At 42.0% G+C, this 17,018-nt stretch overlaps 1 protein-coding gene across 8 annotated transcripts in view; it reads left to right on the top strand.

Annotated features, from left to right (window-relative positions):
* The first annotated feature begins 3,351 nt into the window (after positions 1 to 3,351).
* Positions 3,352 to 17,018, top strand: part of rbm47 (RNA binding motif protein 47) — a 56,288-nt gene continuing 42,621 nt past the window's right edge. For 6 of the 8 annotated variants that reach the window (XM_085459329.1, XM_085459337.1, XM_085459335.1 and 3 more), the window contains exon 1: positions 16,326 to 16,521. The gene's annotated coding sequence lies outside the window, so the exon portion shown is untranslated. Of the gene's footprint in view, positions 3,473 to 15,382; positions 15,545 to 16,324; positions 16,522 to 17,018 lie in introns of those variants that run through there. The other 2 variants (XM_085459328.1, XM_085459333.1) reach the window with 2 other exon arrangements.

The following is a 17,018-nucleotide window of genomic DNA, read 5'->3' as shown; positions in this document are numbered from 1 at the left end:
AGTTTGGTAAATACAATATGAGATAAGTAGTGCAAGTTTTAAGACTGGATATCACCTGTAGACTGAGAAGATGAATGCAGTCGAGGGAGCAGGGAGCAGAAAGGCTCCTTGCTGATCACCTTCTCCGTCCCAGAGCTCGTATTCACATCCTCGCCGGAGCCCACTGTAACACAAAGACTATATATGTGTGCTCATGTTACACAAATACACAACCAGCAGCACCGTAAACACCTTACCTTTGCCTGTCATGATCAGAGAAAAAACAAACACTTGTCAAGAGGTTCTGTAAGCAATTTCCAGTCTATCTGACAACATTTGTCTTTTCTTGTTTGGCACTCCTGCCAGCATCTGCTGTTCCAGCGAGCATATAAACACACACAAACACTGTGTGTTTACAGAGCTGAACCCGAGCTCTGCAAATGTAAATAAGACGCACAGCATCGGTCATAGCTGACATGTGATCCACCTCCCACTTTCCTGTGAATGTGAGACAGAGCGGCCGCAGGCCCCTGTGCGTAATTGGGCTCCTCCTGGTGCAATTAGGCGGCCTTTCGGATACGTCGGCATGAATAAATAATGGACCGCTGCCTGACCCTGCACAAAGGTCCACCTCTGACTGACCCTCTAAAACCATCTGTGTGCAGCTGCTTCACCAACACACATGCACTCAGTTGTGTTTCCATCGCTTCAGGGGACATTACATTGACCTCCATCTATTTTCCTGCAGAGTTATTCTAACTTTAACAACTACTTGAATGACCTCTAACCTTTACTCTGACCTTAAACCTAGATTCTTCTGTCTAAAATGTAATGAAATGATAGAAAAGAGGCACACATTAGCTAACCCAATAGTTTTAATCAGTGTTTAGTGTTGGGTGACATCACTTTCTTTGAGACTTAACATCCAAAAGTTCAGGGACCACTTGGCTCTAATTAAACTGGATTAATAGAGAGAAACACAGACACAGTGTAATCGGCTTTTACGGCACTCATGAATGTTTAAACACAGAGCCGGAATTGACCAGAAACGTGTCCAATAAGGCCATGTCAGTGCAAATGGAATAAATTAATGAATATCAAACAGCAGTGATTTAATGAGTGTCAAGCAGTTTCCTGCAGAAGAAAAACCCTAAGTCCACTTAAGAAGAGCAGCACTGGAAGAAAAGGCTACAGCGGCTTAGTGTAATCTGCATACAGGATGATGGGCTGTTTAAAATTGCATAGCAGGTCTTACCGTTGTCATTCAGGACTCTCCTCATGGGAACAACGCTCATCTTCTGAGCGAGTATCCTGGATCTGCCTGTGTGCTCTTTACTCTTCCCCGGCTATTATATGCTGTCCCAGTGAATTGGAGAACTTCACTCCTCTCATCACCTCTTTGTCATCCACGGCTTCCCTCTGGAGAGAGTTTGAAATGCCATGGCAACAATATGATAATGAAGGAGGCCTGACCCCCCTCTGAGATAGCTATACAGTATAATACATAACATACTTTGTATAACATACAAAACATAAAATACTTTATCATCCTGGATTTTCACTGTTACATTAGTCACACATTTATTAAATCATGTTAAATATATTTTAAAAAATGATCAAAGTGAACCACAGACCACAAAGCTGAGTGTCTGTGTTTGCTGGCAAATATGAGAAACTATCTTGGATACCATTACACACAGGAATGTGTCCAGGGCAGCTGGACACTTCCTTCATACTGTACTACCTGTTAATAAGTGACAGCGTTGGGGGGGGGGGGGGGGCTTCACAGGTATCTGATGTCACTGCCCCCTACTGAGCACAGAAGTGCAGTGCAGCATAAGGCAAAGCTGGGGAAGCTGTTTGTGACTTACAACATACTAGTACAATATTTTTTCATTTGGTAATAAAACAGGATGTGATGCTAATGCCATAGACTGTATATAAAGGATGGACATAATCCTTGGATATATTTTCATGCACATTAATAGACACTTGGAATTCCCTCTGATTGGTATTATTGAGCCTGTGGCTAAGCTTCCTTGGGAAAGATGCTGAACCCCGAGTTGCCCCTGATGCACCCATCAGTGTGTGTCTGTGAATTTTATATGCTTAGGCATAGAAAAAGTATTTGAGTGAATAGGTGACTGAGGCTTGTAGTAAGAAAACACCTTTAAGTCTCAAGTTAAGTAAAAAAAAAAAAGAAGTATATTCCATTTACCTTTTGATTTGCAAGCTGTAACGTTTTACTAGGTTTCATGGTTGAAGCTCACATAGGTGCTTGAAGGCAGCTTAGAGATGCTTTAAACAGGATGCAAAAGGGCGCCGGGCTGCAGTCTGTGGGGCTGAAAAATTGAAGCTAAATGCAGAAGTGCTAAAAACGCCAGTTTCTCTAATGGCTCTTTAGGGCTGGGCTCAGAACTGAGTAAATCCCCACAGACTCACCTGTTAAATGTCCAACCTCACAGCATTAAAAAGCATGTTAACATGTGGCTGCTTTGACTGACAGGTATGTGCTGCTGTTAAAGCATTTTTAATAGACTTAGAGCTTTTTATTGTCATTGTGCAGTTTCTTGCACAGCAAAATTGGGTATCAGAATTGAAATCGGGTAATAGAATCATCTGACAAATATTACAGCTTGCTGTGTATTACAGACCATCGGAGAACTTCATTTTTTGATTGGTGATATTTTATTATTTAATTAGCTGAAATGTGTGTCTGTGTTGCACTTCATCAGTCTCCACTCTCTAGGTCAGATATGTTCATCTGAGGCTCCATAACCCAACATATTCATTAATTTATTCCATGTCTAAAACACATTGCAGGGGTTGATGTCACAGCATAGTGACAATGTCCACCTGCGTTTGCAGTCAGTGTTGGGTTCCTGTGTCATTCAGTGCACGTATAGCCTGCCGAGTATATCTGTGTTGTACGGACGTGCTTGCTTTCTGAACTTCAAGGTTAGCAAAAGCAGAGATAAGATGTATAAGCACGTCTTATCTTCACAGATTTACGAAGAATGTATTTAAACAATCGGGATTGTAAATTCAACACTAGGTCAGACTTTTGCAGGTTCATTTAAGTACACGAACGTGTCATTTCCAACAGTGCTGAATTTGAGTGATTTGTTAATAAGGAACTCAGCAGTATGCAGACCCCGCAGAGAGCAGGCTAATGAGCTTTTGTTCCAATATTTCAGAGCGAAAAGAGAACATATAAGGATGCTATTTTAAACTTGTTAAGTCCTGGAAGCAGAAACGTTCTTTAGCTTCCCCTTTCATAACGACTGTTTTTTTGCTTTTTTTTGTTCACTCATCTGCCTGGCTAAACGTGTTAGGGGCGTGGCCATGTTAATTGACCCGAGCCGACTGCTAGGCTAATCCAGTGGAAGCACCCTATGCCTGCTGTCGGAGACTCTTTATAATGGATTATTTAATTAGTGCCATGAATTTCTGTGAGGTATGGACGATCTGAGAAGTTTCTACTTCAGCTGTCGTGAGTGAAATTATAGTTTTGTTTGTTTTTGTTTTTTGTGTTTGCTTAGCATCAACTAGCCGATATGTGTCTTTGCATTTTATGACTGCAGTGCAGCTCAATAATGTTAGCTGATGGTAAGCTCCAAAATGCCAATGTCAACCACCTGGTGACCTCACAGTCGATACCTTTGCATACAGTTGTGGTCATAAGTTTGCATACACTCATTATGGATATGAATGTCCTCGTAATTTTGGGTTTTTAATGATTTCTTTGGTTTGGTATTTTTGCAGAGTGACATGATTATACAGCATGCATCTGTTGGATGGACAGCATCAGGGTTGGATTTACTGGATTTTTTTCTAATCTACACAGGTTCAAAATTGTAAATACAAGCTGAAATATATGCATGCATACCCTATTAATATATAATTAGATGCACCTCAACCAGATGCTTTTGGTAGCCATCAGCAAGCTTCTGCTATAGTTCTGGCTAGATATTTCACCAGTCTTCATGGCAGAACTGGTAAAGTTTATCTAAATTTGTTGGTTTCCTGGCATGGACCCAGCTTTTAAGCATAGTTCAAGTTTTCAGTAGGGTTTGGGAACATCATTCCAGAGACTTCATGTTAGCCTGTTTTACCCAAGATCGTTTTTTTAAAAGTGTTTCTCATCTTTGACCTGATGTAACACCCAACTGTGTTCAAGACCACTGAGAGCTAAACAGCCCCAGAGCATGAGGCTACCACCACCATGCGTGACCACCAATACAATGTTCTTAGGTTTGAAAACCTCATCTTTACTCCTTCAAACATACATCTTGTCATGGTGGTCAGATAGCTCTATCTTTGTCTCGTCTATCCATAAATCCTTTCTCCAGAAGGCATTTGGCTTGTTTATGTAGACAGCTGCAGATTTCAGTGGAACTTGAAGTTGTTGATTTTGGAGCAGGGGCTTCTTTCTCTGTCAATTTCATCTCAAAGAAACAATTAAAAGCCCAAAGCCCATAAATCAATTAATTAAAACGTAAATCTCAGGCCATTAACTCATCAGGGAAGTGTTTACTAAAGTTACAGATTAAGGAAGCTATGAGTTGTTTTCACATTGGCTTCTATACAATCAGACTTCAGAGGTGTCACTCCTATTGAAAAAAAAAAAGCAGGTTTGTGGAACTTCACAGAGTTTAAATGAAACTGACTTCTACCATGTTCCTCATTTTCTTTCCCTCACAAAGTATTTTACATCAGCCAAGTGTTGCATGAGGAAACACGCTCTTATTGAAATAACCTTTACTCCTGCCATGTGTTATTATAAAATCCTCGTCCCCAAGTCATCAAGCACATGTCAGCAGGTAAGGCTTTTCTTTTTATAATTTTTAATTGATGGATTATGCAAAAACAACCAAGAAACGCACAAAACCAAACAGACACGGTGCTTTAAATGGTGAGTCACGTATTGAGAATGAGTATTCAAAGGGCCTGACAGGTTTCACTCAGTCTCAGTGTCTTGGAGATTTCACTAAACCCTTCACACCTCAGCATGTCTTTTCATGCTGGGAGGCTAGGAAGTCTAGTTATGCCACATGTTCTTTGTTCTGTAATTCATCACAAGCACAGTGTTGTCAGCCATAAAGGTCAAACAGGTATATTTACCACACTAAAGCTATTTACAAGCACAGCGAGTTTACTATATAAGTAAAACTGCCATGGCTGCAAAATATGCTGCGTGTTAAAGCACAAAAACCTACGCCCCGTGTACTTACTGGCCCTTCTTTTTTTTTTTTTCCCATACATCCATTGCTACACCTGCGTAAATACATTGGAGGGTTACCTAGGCAACTGCAACGTGGAGTGTCCAGTAGTAACCACGCTGTAGTCTCATCAGTGTTCATTTCAGTCACCTCTAAGGTGAGAAAAGTTTATCCCGCTCACTTCACCCACTTTTGTTTTGCCCTGTAGTCCCTTGCAGTCACAATGTGTCATTGACTTTTCATGGTCTATGATTGCCATCGATGTCAGATATTGTGATGTCATCATATTGCCTGGCAACCACCTAGCAACAGGCTTAAATTACCTGTTTTTTTTTCCCTTTTATGGCTCCGCAGCACCTAATACAAGGATCACATCATTTTAATCGTGATGGCAAAATCTTATTTAGATTACCAAGAGTTGAATTCGATATATTGTGTCATCATGTTGCCTAATAACCACCTAGCAAGTGACCGAAATGCTCCCCTTTCCTTTGAATATATAGCTATGCATCTACAACAACTTTAAAAAGGATTGTGTGTCTGTGATTTCATGGCGAACAGCACCAGCAGACCAAAGAAACCAAATACTGAAGGGCTTGTACTAGTGTTAGCTAAAATAACACTGGACTCGGTTTTTTTTCACACAATTAATGTAAATTTTCAGCTGAATCAAAGATGTACTTTAAATTAAACAAGAGAATCCAAAGATTAGCATAAAAATCAGTAGAGATTCTTCTTCTCTGCCTTCCTCCTTCAGCTGCTCGCTTTAAGGGTGACCACAGTGAATTACGTGCCTCCACCCTATCCATAGCATTGTCTTCTGACGATGAATTTTATTTTTACTCTTGCAGTTTGCATTCTAAATGTTTAAATGACACCTTATTATAAGCAAGTTGCTAACAGTCATAAAAAGTCATTTATCTCGCCATGATTGTAATATTTGTGTCAGACCAACAGAGGGAGACATTTTCTTGGATTATTGAGCCACGGTGCACAATTACTGCTGGAGTGAGTGATTTATTTCAAAGCCACTTTTTGGCTTCTGGCCCTTGACAAGTTATGAATCAAAGTCATATTTTTTATTTTCAAAAAATAAATCGGGCTAGTCAGCCCCGATGCAAGCAGAGATAAACCAAGATGACACATGATAAATCATTGAGGCTAACCTTGTAAGCCGGAGAAGATGCTGGAAAAAAGCAGGGGTGGGATTTATCAGTGTGTGGAAAAACCACAGTGAGCTTTGTGGGGCCAAATGAGCCTCACTTCTCTGCGGGTGAGAGTACAGCTGGAGGGATAATCCCATCCAACACGCGTCATCGATGTCGCCTCACAACAGGGCTCTAGTTACATTGTATGTTTTGTGTGTGCGTGCGCGCGAGGATGTTTGTGTGTGTATTAAATTCAATAATCGGCCCAGTTGGAGACGGCGGGTTGTGCGGCCATAAGCCGACCTGGAATTTTCTCAATAAAGGTCTAATCTTTACAGGAAGCTGTACAGTGCCGGAGGAGTTTCTTTCCCCCATGGTTGTTGTTTTTTCCCCCTTTTTAATCAACGTAACCGCACGCTCACCGGTGTTATTCACTCAGATCTAGCATTCACGCTCTTTTGTGTGGTTGAATTCAGTGACCTTGAGTTGATCTACAGCGAGCGACAGCCTTGTAGGTTTCTCTCTCTATGGCCCATTTTTGTGGACATATAAACATTACTCACATATTATTTTGGAATCTCTTGTTTTGGGACTGTGGGCATGAATACACAAGCAGTCACTCCTTGGAGAGTGCTTTCTATAGGATATGAGCTTTGTCTGAAAGGTGAAGGCTGCGGTTTAACCCCTGATTCATGGCCTTGTTGAATCAGACCAGTCTCTAAATATAGCTACGTTTTTCTTAAACAAGTGGTTTGGCATTTTTAGATGCTGAGATTTACGAGAAGACAAGTGGTGCTTTTTATCTAAGCGTTCGTTTTGGAGCTCGAGGCAGGTGGTGGACAACGGGAGATAAACAGCTGGCCTGGTTCTAACGTCACTTGAACGTCTCAAATTTTTGTTTAAATATTTTCTATTTTTTAGCAAGAAATGTCCTTACCACATTACGTGGGACTATTATTTGCTGAAGGATGACTTCCTCAACGTGTGTCCTCACTGTGAGGTTGCAACCAGGCAGGTGGCTCCTGGTTATCATGAAAAACAAGTCTGACATCTCATTGTTAAACATTTTGACACGTTTTATGGCAAATACTTTATCTGTGGTCTTTAGAGGGGGAGGAAGGCACAATGTATTTCATTTACACATATCCAGGATTCCTGTGTTCTCCTGTACAAGGCTGTCTACATACTTTTGGCTACACAGTGTATTCATTGTGTATATGAGAGTGTGTGTGTGTGTGAGAGAGAATTTCAGTGGTGCTAATTAGGCTGGGCTTGATCTCTGTCACTCATCAAGACACAATTAGAAACTGTTAGCGCTACACACTCACACGCAATGCTTATCATTTTCCTAGAGACCCGCCACACTGCTCTGCTGTTAAACAAGTTTAACTCACATGTGCACACACATGCCTCGTCATGTTGTAGCGCAACCGGCAAAGCTCGTGAACATAGGCAACTTTGTGCCGAGGAGCCAACAACAGCGAGTTCCTAGATATGTCAGAGCACCTGCCGGGTGAGAAGACGACACAGGGCTGTGTAATCAGTTAAATAGCTGTAATTGTTTCCTGACAAAATCAAAGACTTCTCGTAAGTCTCGTGGCATTAGTCGAGCGGGGATGACCAAGGAATTCAAATGAAACTTCCTTTTAAGCCGGTAGGGCTGGCTGTGGCAGATTCCATCCTGATAGAAGACGGCTGTGTCTTCTATTTATTTAGAGATCGTGTTCAAGACAATTTAATGCTGTCATAGCTCAGTTTAAAGGTGAGTCAGCTCAGGGCTGAAGAATGCCCTCGTCTGTCATGAAACCCCAGCAGAATCATAACCGCGGAGCGTACTAAAGAAATCAAAACAATCAAAAACAACTTTAGAAAATCTTAGATCATCATTGAGAAAGTTTATTTTTTCCTAATTCAATTTTAATAAGTTGGACGTTCATATTCTATAGTTATTACACATAAAGTGCACAGTCAGTGGGAAAACTGCTGATTTGAAAGTTGTCCTGATGATGATCTTTGACATCCTCCACAATGAGGGGAAAACGCAGGTCATTGCTGAAAAAGCTGGCTGTTCACAGAATGCTGCAACACAGGATATTAATAGAAGGGAAAGGTGTGGTTGGAAAAGGTGCACAAGCAACACGGATGACTGCACGTTAAAAACATGACGTCAGTAACTTTGGAGAGCTTCACAAGGAGTGCACTAATGCTGGTGTCAGTGCAGTAAGCGCCACCACGCGCAGGCATCTTCAGTACAGGAGCAGCTAATACCAAGCCACTCTTGAGCCAGAGACAGTGTCAGAAACATCTTACAAGAGCTAAGGAGAGAAAGAACTGGGCTGTTTGCTCCAAAGTCCTGTTAAACTGTGAAAAATAAAACTATGAGCCTCTGTCAGTGCGCCCCAGGGCAGCTGTGGCTACAATGTAGCTTGCCATTGCCAGTGTGTGAATGTGTGTGTGAATGTAGTGTAAAGCGCTTTGGGGTCCTTAGGGACTGAGTAAAGCGCTATACAAATGCAGGCCATTTACCATTTACCATGAATAGAAATTAAATCTAGATCCTGGAGGAAGAGTGCAGAGGCACAAAATACAAGGTTTTAGAAGACCAGGGTGAAGTTTGCGTTCTCTGTGATGGTTTGGGTTTCCATGTCATCTGCTGCTGTTGTTGGTGGTATGTCCACTGTATCAAGTCCAAAGTCAACACAGATTTAAGAGCACTTCATGCTTCCCTCTGATGACTGGGTTTATGGAGATGCAGACTTCCTTTTCCAAGAGGACTTAGTACCTGCCCACTGAGCCAAAACCTACTACAAATGATTTGCTGAACATGCTGATGCTGTGCCAACTCTCCTGATCGGAACTCAGAGAATCTACGAGGTATTGTCAAGAGAGAGATGAGAAACACCTGACCGAATAATCACAGACCAGCTGAAGGCCACTATGAAACAACCTGGACTTCAGTAACGCCTCAGCCGAAGTGCCACGCTGCCACGCTGCATCGATGGAGACACTTACAGAAAGGAGCTCGAACCTTGTACTGAATTTTCATTATTCTGTCATTTCTGTTGAAACCTTTTTGATTGATCTTCAGAATTATAGCTGATTTTTCACGAGCTGTAAGCCATAACCACGAAAGTTTACCTTTCTGGATTAAGTTCTGAAAAAAGTAGCTTTTTCAAGTTATTCTGTTTCTTGTTTTATTATTTTTTTTAAATATAAAAAGGATGAGCATGGCTTCAGGGTCTGAAAATAGAGGCCAGACAGAATCAGTTTGAGGTAACTCTTCTGGTTGGAAAAAGAAGTCAAACTGTATAAAAGCTTAGAAAAAGACACATTTCGCACTAATGCGGCAGCAGACATTTCACTGATATGCTAATGGACTCAACTGCCGAGTTCAAGTCTTATTGAAGACAACATGATGTTCATTTTTTAAAAACGATCCTCCACATCAGGCTTAAAAAGAATTAAAAGGAAGGTTGCACTTTAAGCTGTGATCATCTGAAACGGTCCTTTGGTATCTCAATCTGTTCTACGGCTGGTTCATTAAATCGGCCTCCAAGACACCAAAACCGGACTGCACATCTCTGTGTTTATGTCAATATTTTATATACAGTCTGTAGCACACAAGTTATGGCTCCGATGTCATAAAAGAAAAACTAAACCTCTGAAAAAATATAAAAGCTGTAGAGCTTGGTAGTTATACTATGAGACAAACAATGGAAGACATTTCAGCTGTCTCTTCATGTGTCGAGTCCAGCTCTTGTTTCAGCTTCTTGCAGAAACATGAACCACATTTAGCAGCTTCAGTTCACGATGAACTCTGCTGAGCCCGTGTCAGCCTCAGAAACAATGCTGCCCACGCCTGGTGTACAGTTGTGACGGCTGCTTGTCTCATTCACTGTTCTTCAGCATCAAACACAATAAGGGAGAGCAAGTTGTTTTTACCCGATCTCTAATATCTCCCTGCACACACAATACCTACCATTATGCATTTATTGGCTTTCACATACTTATGAGACGTCAGAGATACGCTTTGTAGCTGCGCACACATTCACACATTGTGTAAATAAAATGTGCACACAAGTGGTTCCAGGTCTGATGCTGTTGCTTCCCATCATAATGCTTCCTTGTTAGTTCTTGTTTAACTACCCCACGATGCAGGCGGTAATATTTGAAGGAGAGCTTTTTAGTTTTACCCACTGCTAAACACTTGACACATTTTTCAAGGATATTTGTGCATATTAGTGTTTATATAGCTTCAGGCAACATTACACTGGCTTAGATTAATTTCCTGGAAGCTTGTTCAAATCTAACTCTTATCGCACTTACCTGACTTTAAAACAAAGTCTTTGCGTCAAAATCTGTTAACTAGAATTATGGTCTTGAAGAGAGACGCGAACTGCAGTCGCAGCACTTACGGTCTTTTGATAGACTTCGTAAATCCAGTTCACATTAGTAACATGATCCAAGTTTTCCACCTTTCTCCGTTCTCCTTGTTGTGTGCGTGACAACTTGATTGGACCCACTTTGTTGGGGGTGAATAACTAAACTGCCTCATCCCTTTGTGCGCCATTGTGAGGCGTCATAAGAGTATCAGGAGAGCTGGAAGCTTCCTCTCAGTGTCTCAGATCTCTCTTTCTATTAAGTAGGAACGAGGGCATGGTCTGAGGTTTTTATTATGGGGAGTGTGTGCTTTCTTGTGTGCACATGTGCAAGTCTCTGTGCCTGTAAATTACAAGTTTAATGAAGGGTGCAGGATTTTGAGGTGTTCTCTTTTTCTAGTTTTCTTAAATAACTTAAAGTGCCAAAAATAATCTGCTGAAATGACTACTCGCCAGCCAGTTTGTTAGGTGCACCTGTTCAGCTGCTTGTTAACACAAATATCTAATCAGCCAATCACATTGCAGAAACTAAATGCATGTAGACATGGCCGAGAGGACTCGCTGAAGTTCAAACTGGACATCAGAATGGGGAAGAAAGGTGATTCAGGTGACTTTGGTTGTTGACTTTGGTTGTTGCCTGACAAGCCGTTCTGAGTATTTCAGGAACTGCTGACCTGCTGGGATTTTCCCACACAAGCATCTCTAGTGTTTACAGAGACGTTCGGGCTGGTCAAGCGGCAGTCTATGGGTGAAAATGCTTTATTGATGTCAAATGTTGGAGGAGAGTGGGGAGATTTAACATTTGGCCTCCTGACTTTGGCCTCCTATATCAATGCTTTCTGTGACGGGGAGGAAATCATTACCGATGGATGTCATTTTCACAGATAAAGGCAGTTCTATTGAGTGCAAGAGTTGGCATTGTTTAAATTTGTTTAAACGATTAAACTCGTTACAGCTAAGGCAGATGGTCATCTCTGAAGACAGACGATGGGATACAACAGCAGAATACTGAACAGAAAACTGAGGCTACAAATCACACAGGCTCACTGAAACTGGACAATAGAAGATTGCAAAAACATTGCCTAGTATGATGAGTGTCGATTTCTGCTGCAACATTTGAATAGCACGGTTAGAAATTTGCGTAAACAGCATTAAACCATGGGTCCGTCCAACCTTCTGTGAATGGTTCAGGGGTCTGGTGTTAGTGTAATAGTGTCTGTGTGTGTGTCTGTGTGTGTGTGTGTGGGGGGGGGGTATTCTGTGCCCCATTTAAACACCACACCCTGCCTGAGTATTGTTGCTGACCATGAACACTCCATGTCACAAAGCGCAGATCATTAACGTGGTTTCTTGGACGCGACAGTGAGTTCATTGTACTCAGATGGCCTTCATAGTCACCAGATCCCAAATCAACAGTGCACATTTGGGCTGTGATGACATGAGTGATTCACATGATGGATGTGCAGCCAAAAAATCTGCAGTAACTGTGATGCTATCATGTCAGTATGGACTAAAATTTGAGGAATGTCGAGTCTGTGCCATGAAGAGTTAAGGAAGCTCTGAAGGCAAAAACGGGGGTCCAACCAAGCACTAGTAAGGTGTACCTAATAAAGTGACCAGTGAGTGTGAGACTTCGTTAAAATAACGACTCTTCTCATTTGTTTTCCTATTTTTTTTTGTCGTAATCTGTCTTGTTAAGTGAGGAGAAGCTATAAAGCATAACCTTAAATACGGAAATAGTTCAGGTGGTAATTAACCTCGATTATCCTTCAACTCTGGTTTGTTTACAGATGCCACTTAAAGGATTTCCTTTTCTTTCCTTTTGTAAAATAGAAAATGTATGTTTAACAGATTTTTCAGCTTAACTTATACTGTAATCAGCTTCATGTTGTGTTTTATGCCATTTTAAATGGGAAAAAGCCAAATGGAGCTTTCTCAGTTTAAGCCGCCCTCCCTCCTTTGACACAGTGAACTGTATATGATCACACTTTTATCTCCCCGTGACCTATGAACGACTACTCTTTATTGGAAGCCTCCAACCGTTAAACATGATATGAGCACTGTAAACTTTTAAACAATGCCAACCCTTGCACTCAATAGAACTGCCTTTATCTGTGAAAATGACATCCATCGGTAATGATTTCCTCCCCGTCACAGAAAGCATTGCTATAGGAGGCCGGATCAGTGTCACGCAGTAAGACTTCAGTCCTCATAATGACTTTTTAAAACTTCTGTTGGAGCACTTTGATCTATTTCTGGCGTAAACAGCATGATTTGTGTATGAAAATTGACTGACAGAGTGTGCACAAGCCATAAACAAAACACATTTTACATATTTATCTGAAATGAATAATTATTGTAGTCCTACATACCAGACTGATTTTTACAGAACAAACTACATGCAACAAATATATTTTAATGTTTTAATTTTCACCTCACGTGCACAGACCATGCCGGTGAAACTTTATCCACCTCATAAAGTCTGGTCTTTCAAAAGCTGATGGTCTTTAAACCATAAACTCGTTCATCTCGTGTCAGAGTTATTATATTGTCAGTGGGGATTTATAACTTTCAAAAGCCTGTCCTGTATCAACACACATCAATAATGGTACTCAAAAGCAGCTATGATCTTCCACTCACTGTGACGTAACACTTAACTAAAGCAAGTCTATGCAGGCGGATGTTCACCCTGTAAAGAAAATGGTTGTGGTTGGAAAAAACACAGGTTTATTTAGGAAACGAGTAAAAGCGATTTGCTGGATAATAAAATTATGGAAATTCCCCCCCCACCCCACTCCCCGGATATGCATGCCTTATATGACACAGACCATAAATATTTGGGCTTTTTTTGGTCTTCGCATGTGAAATTACAGATGCTACCTTAAATTCTAAGCTTTATCAAAGTCATATTATATTAAAGCCTGAGGAACTCCAGTCAGTGTGGATGACTGGAAAAATAATTTTACGTGATGGTGGGGAAAAAAACCCTCTAAATATATTGAGACAGCAAAATAAGTCAAGAATGCTTCCTGGTACGTAGGCAAGAAAGGTCAGATGATTCATCACGAGACACAAACCCCAGGTAAGCCCTATAAGCAGGTTATTAGGCAGGTTGGAATTTGCAAAACAAGAAACGGGTAAAGATGTGGGGCAAATGTCTGTGGAACGACGAAACAAAGATCAGCCTTTATCCAAATATGCAGAGAAAAAACACAAGCAGGTCACCAGTCGAACAGGTACTCTGGCATTGATTGTTCGATTGATTCTCTACTGGCAGACGCCCAGCACATTACTAAAGCTTTAAAGAATAAATAGGTGAAAGATCCTAAAATGGCAGAGTCAGTCACCTGATCACATTCTGACTGAGAATAAATAAGGACCGGACCAAAGGCAGAAAGATGCAAAGAATATACAAAATGTGCGCTCGTGTGTGGGTGCCTTTTCCACAAAGCATTACGATGAACTTGCGTCTGCCCATTTATTTTACTTTTTTTAAACCACCAAACTTCAGGCACAGCGGGCTGGTCGTAACAGCAGAGCTTACAACAGGTCTTAAGCGTAATCAGTTTTATCTTAGCATCTTAAGTCTGACATAAGAGTTTTAACTGTTGTGCAATATAGGATTATGCGTTCTTCTGGGCGTGGTGTGAATCGTGAACCTGCAGAGGAGCACACGTGAAGTTAAAATATCAGCTTTTTTATGACACCGACTCCACAATAAGACTTTTAGAGAGTAGAGAGCTGTGAGGGATGGACAGATACAGCACTGGGGAGCTGTTTCGATTCTCTAAGGAAAGAGCTACTGAAGAGCTGCGACTGGACCTCAACACGGCAGCTGAACATCTTTCCACTTTTTCCTTCCACTGTTTTCTGAACAGATTTCCGAGTTGTTTCTTCTTCTTACCAAACTAGACTCTGCACCTGTGCGTTCTTGCACAGCTTTAGTAATTTTGCTTTTCCAGTGTTGAAGTGGTGAAATCACCTCTTCTTTTATTCCATTTTATTTGCTTGCAAAAGCCAAAATTATAAGTTAGTGAGACACCAGAAAATCATTAAAAATCCACCCCAGCAATTAATGTGAATCACTGGGACTGGGTGTAGTTAAGACTAGGCTTACGCTTGGCTGGTGCAACCCTGTTCCAGGGTGTAGGTGGGTTTTATCTACTTTTACTCTAGAATCGGGCAATGGTGGCTAAAACTTGTTTAATCTGTGCTTCTTCACCGCTTCCTCTTATGTTAGTAGAGTAGGAAACAATCAGCCGTGAAACCTGTATCGTGATGTATTTAGATTACTTGGGGTGAACTGCACAGCCTGCTGCAGTTACAGAAGCCTGACTTATTGCCGTGTATATGCTTTTGTATTTGCAGTTTTTTTAAGGATTGTGTGAAATCTGTTAAGTAAGCATTAAAGTCAAAAAGTATTGAGCAACTTAATCAACGGCCCGGCCGCCTCCCTGCTAGAGTTCAGCCGCTGTGTTGAAACGTTATTTCTCTGTGTGAGCACATCTGACTCAATCTCAGTTTCCTATACACACTCACACACACACACACATGCTCGCAAGTTCCCTACTGTTTGTGTGTGTGTGTTTCTGTGTGTGTGTGTTGTTACACTAAACAGAAATCCAGCGTCCTCACTTCTCTCTTCTGTTCTCAGTCTGCTGGTTGGCTGACCGCGGACACTCCTGTTCAGCACAGCGCTCTCTCCTTGTCTCCATGACAACTGGCTGTCACAAAGACGTCGCACTCGCCACGTACCTGAGATCAGGAAGAAGGAAGCGCTTGGTCCCGCCTACGCCAAACTCTCCAAGGAATTCAGGTAGGGTAACCAACACACACACACACAGAGAGATACAGGAATACACTTTACGCAGTCTTGAATGAGAAGTGTTATACTGTGACTGAGGGTTGCTGAACCTCAATAACGTGATCAAACAAGTATGACATTTTCTGAAAAGATCAGAAAAGAGGATAAAGTGCATGAGACGAGGAAGGACTGTGTGAAGGAGTAGAAAGAAAAAACAGTTTTTACTTTCTGTTCAGCTTTACGGCATAACCCTCCTTAACAGAAGTGAGAAACTGTTTATATTGGACATTTAAAGGTTTGGATTTCCCTTTCAGCTGTCAGTCATGCTTTTTGTCACGCTCATGCTGACAATTCAAACACAAGAAACCTGAGAGAGTGCCCGAGTGGGTTGTTATTACACAAAGGTGTCATTACAGAGGGATCTGCAGCACGCACGTCAGAGAGGTGAACACTACAGTGTAAAGACAGCATGTCATCGTGACCTCAGGGGTGTATGTGTGTATTTGTGAATGAGCGTGTGTGATCATCACTAATAAGCAAGCGGTGGATGAGAGCGATCATGTGGTAGGTGTGCAGGAAACTCCTTTAGAGGATTGCTGCTGAATCTCCTCTCTCAGGTCTGGCTGATCGCACTAACTCACTCAAACACACACACACACACACTTGGATTGGACAGGGCCACAGGAGGATAGCGTTTCCTATCCGGAATGATAGGAAGGAGGAGGCAGGGAGGAGGTGTGCTGGGGGTATGGGCAGTCAGATTCTGGTTTGGTGAGTTTTAGGAGCTGGCAGTGTGTACACCATACACATAGCGAAAGAGAGAAATAGAAAGGGAAAGACGAGCTGAGAGAGAGGTAGAAGAAAGAAAGGGGACTAAAAGCAGGTGTGTGGAGCGTTTAGGTGACAGACGGCGAAGCTTCAGGAGCGGCAGCACCTTCGCTGAACATCATGCAGGCTTGACTTGAGCGCCGTGACAGTTATGCTGTGCTGTAAGGAAGACAGATTTGTGTGTGTGTGTGGTTGTGTGTATGTTGGGATGAAGAGGGTCCTCTCTGATGTGTGTCCTGGGATGATTAGTGTGTGTTCCAAACTTTTTCCCCTTTTCCTCTCTCCCTCCTCATCTCTCCCCCCTTCTCGCTTCTGAGGAATGTGGGGCTTATGTCAGTGAGAGTCAGGTACAGACTCACTAATTACCAGTGGCCTCCCTCGCTCCCTCCCTCTTTCCCTCCCTCTCTCTCTCTAATGCTTTCCTTCAACTCTGTCACCTCCTGTTCTCTCCTCCACTTCGAGACCTTGTGCACCGGCCTCCTTCTCCCGTCTCCCGCTGTTACGTCTACGAGCGCTGTCGTGACTGGAGCAGAGGAGAGGACAAACAGAGAGGATCTGAGTCAGAATCCAAAAAAACACCAAAAGGAGAAGAGAAACTTTGAGTCGTCCTCTCCTCTGTGTGTGTGTGTGTGTGTGTGCAGTGTGTGTGTGTGCAGTG

The sequence above is a fragment of the Copadichromis virginalis genome, linkage group LG6 (assembly GCF_057382275.1).
Source record: "Copadichromis virginalis isolate Kocher_CV1m ecotype Utaka linkage group LG6, C_Virginalis_male_GT1.1, whole genome shotgun sequence".
Classification (NCBI taxonomy): Eukaryota; Metazoa; Chordata; class Actinopteri; order Cichliformes; family Cichlidae; genus Copadichromis; species Copadichromis virginalis.
The sequence above is the reverse complement of the archived record's forward strand: the minus strand, read 5'-3'. Positions and strand labels throughout refer to the sequence as shown.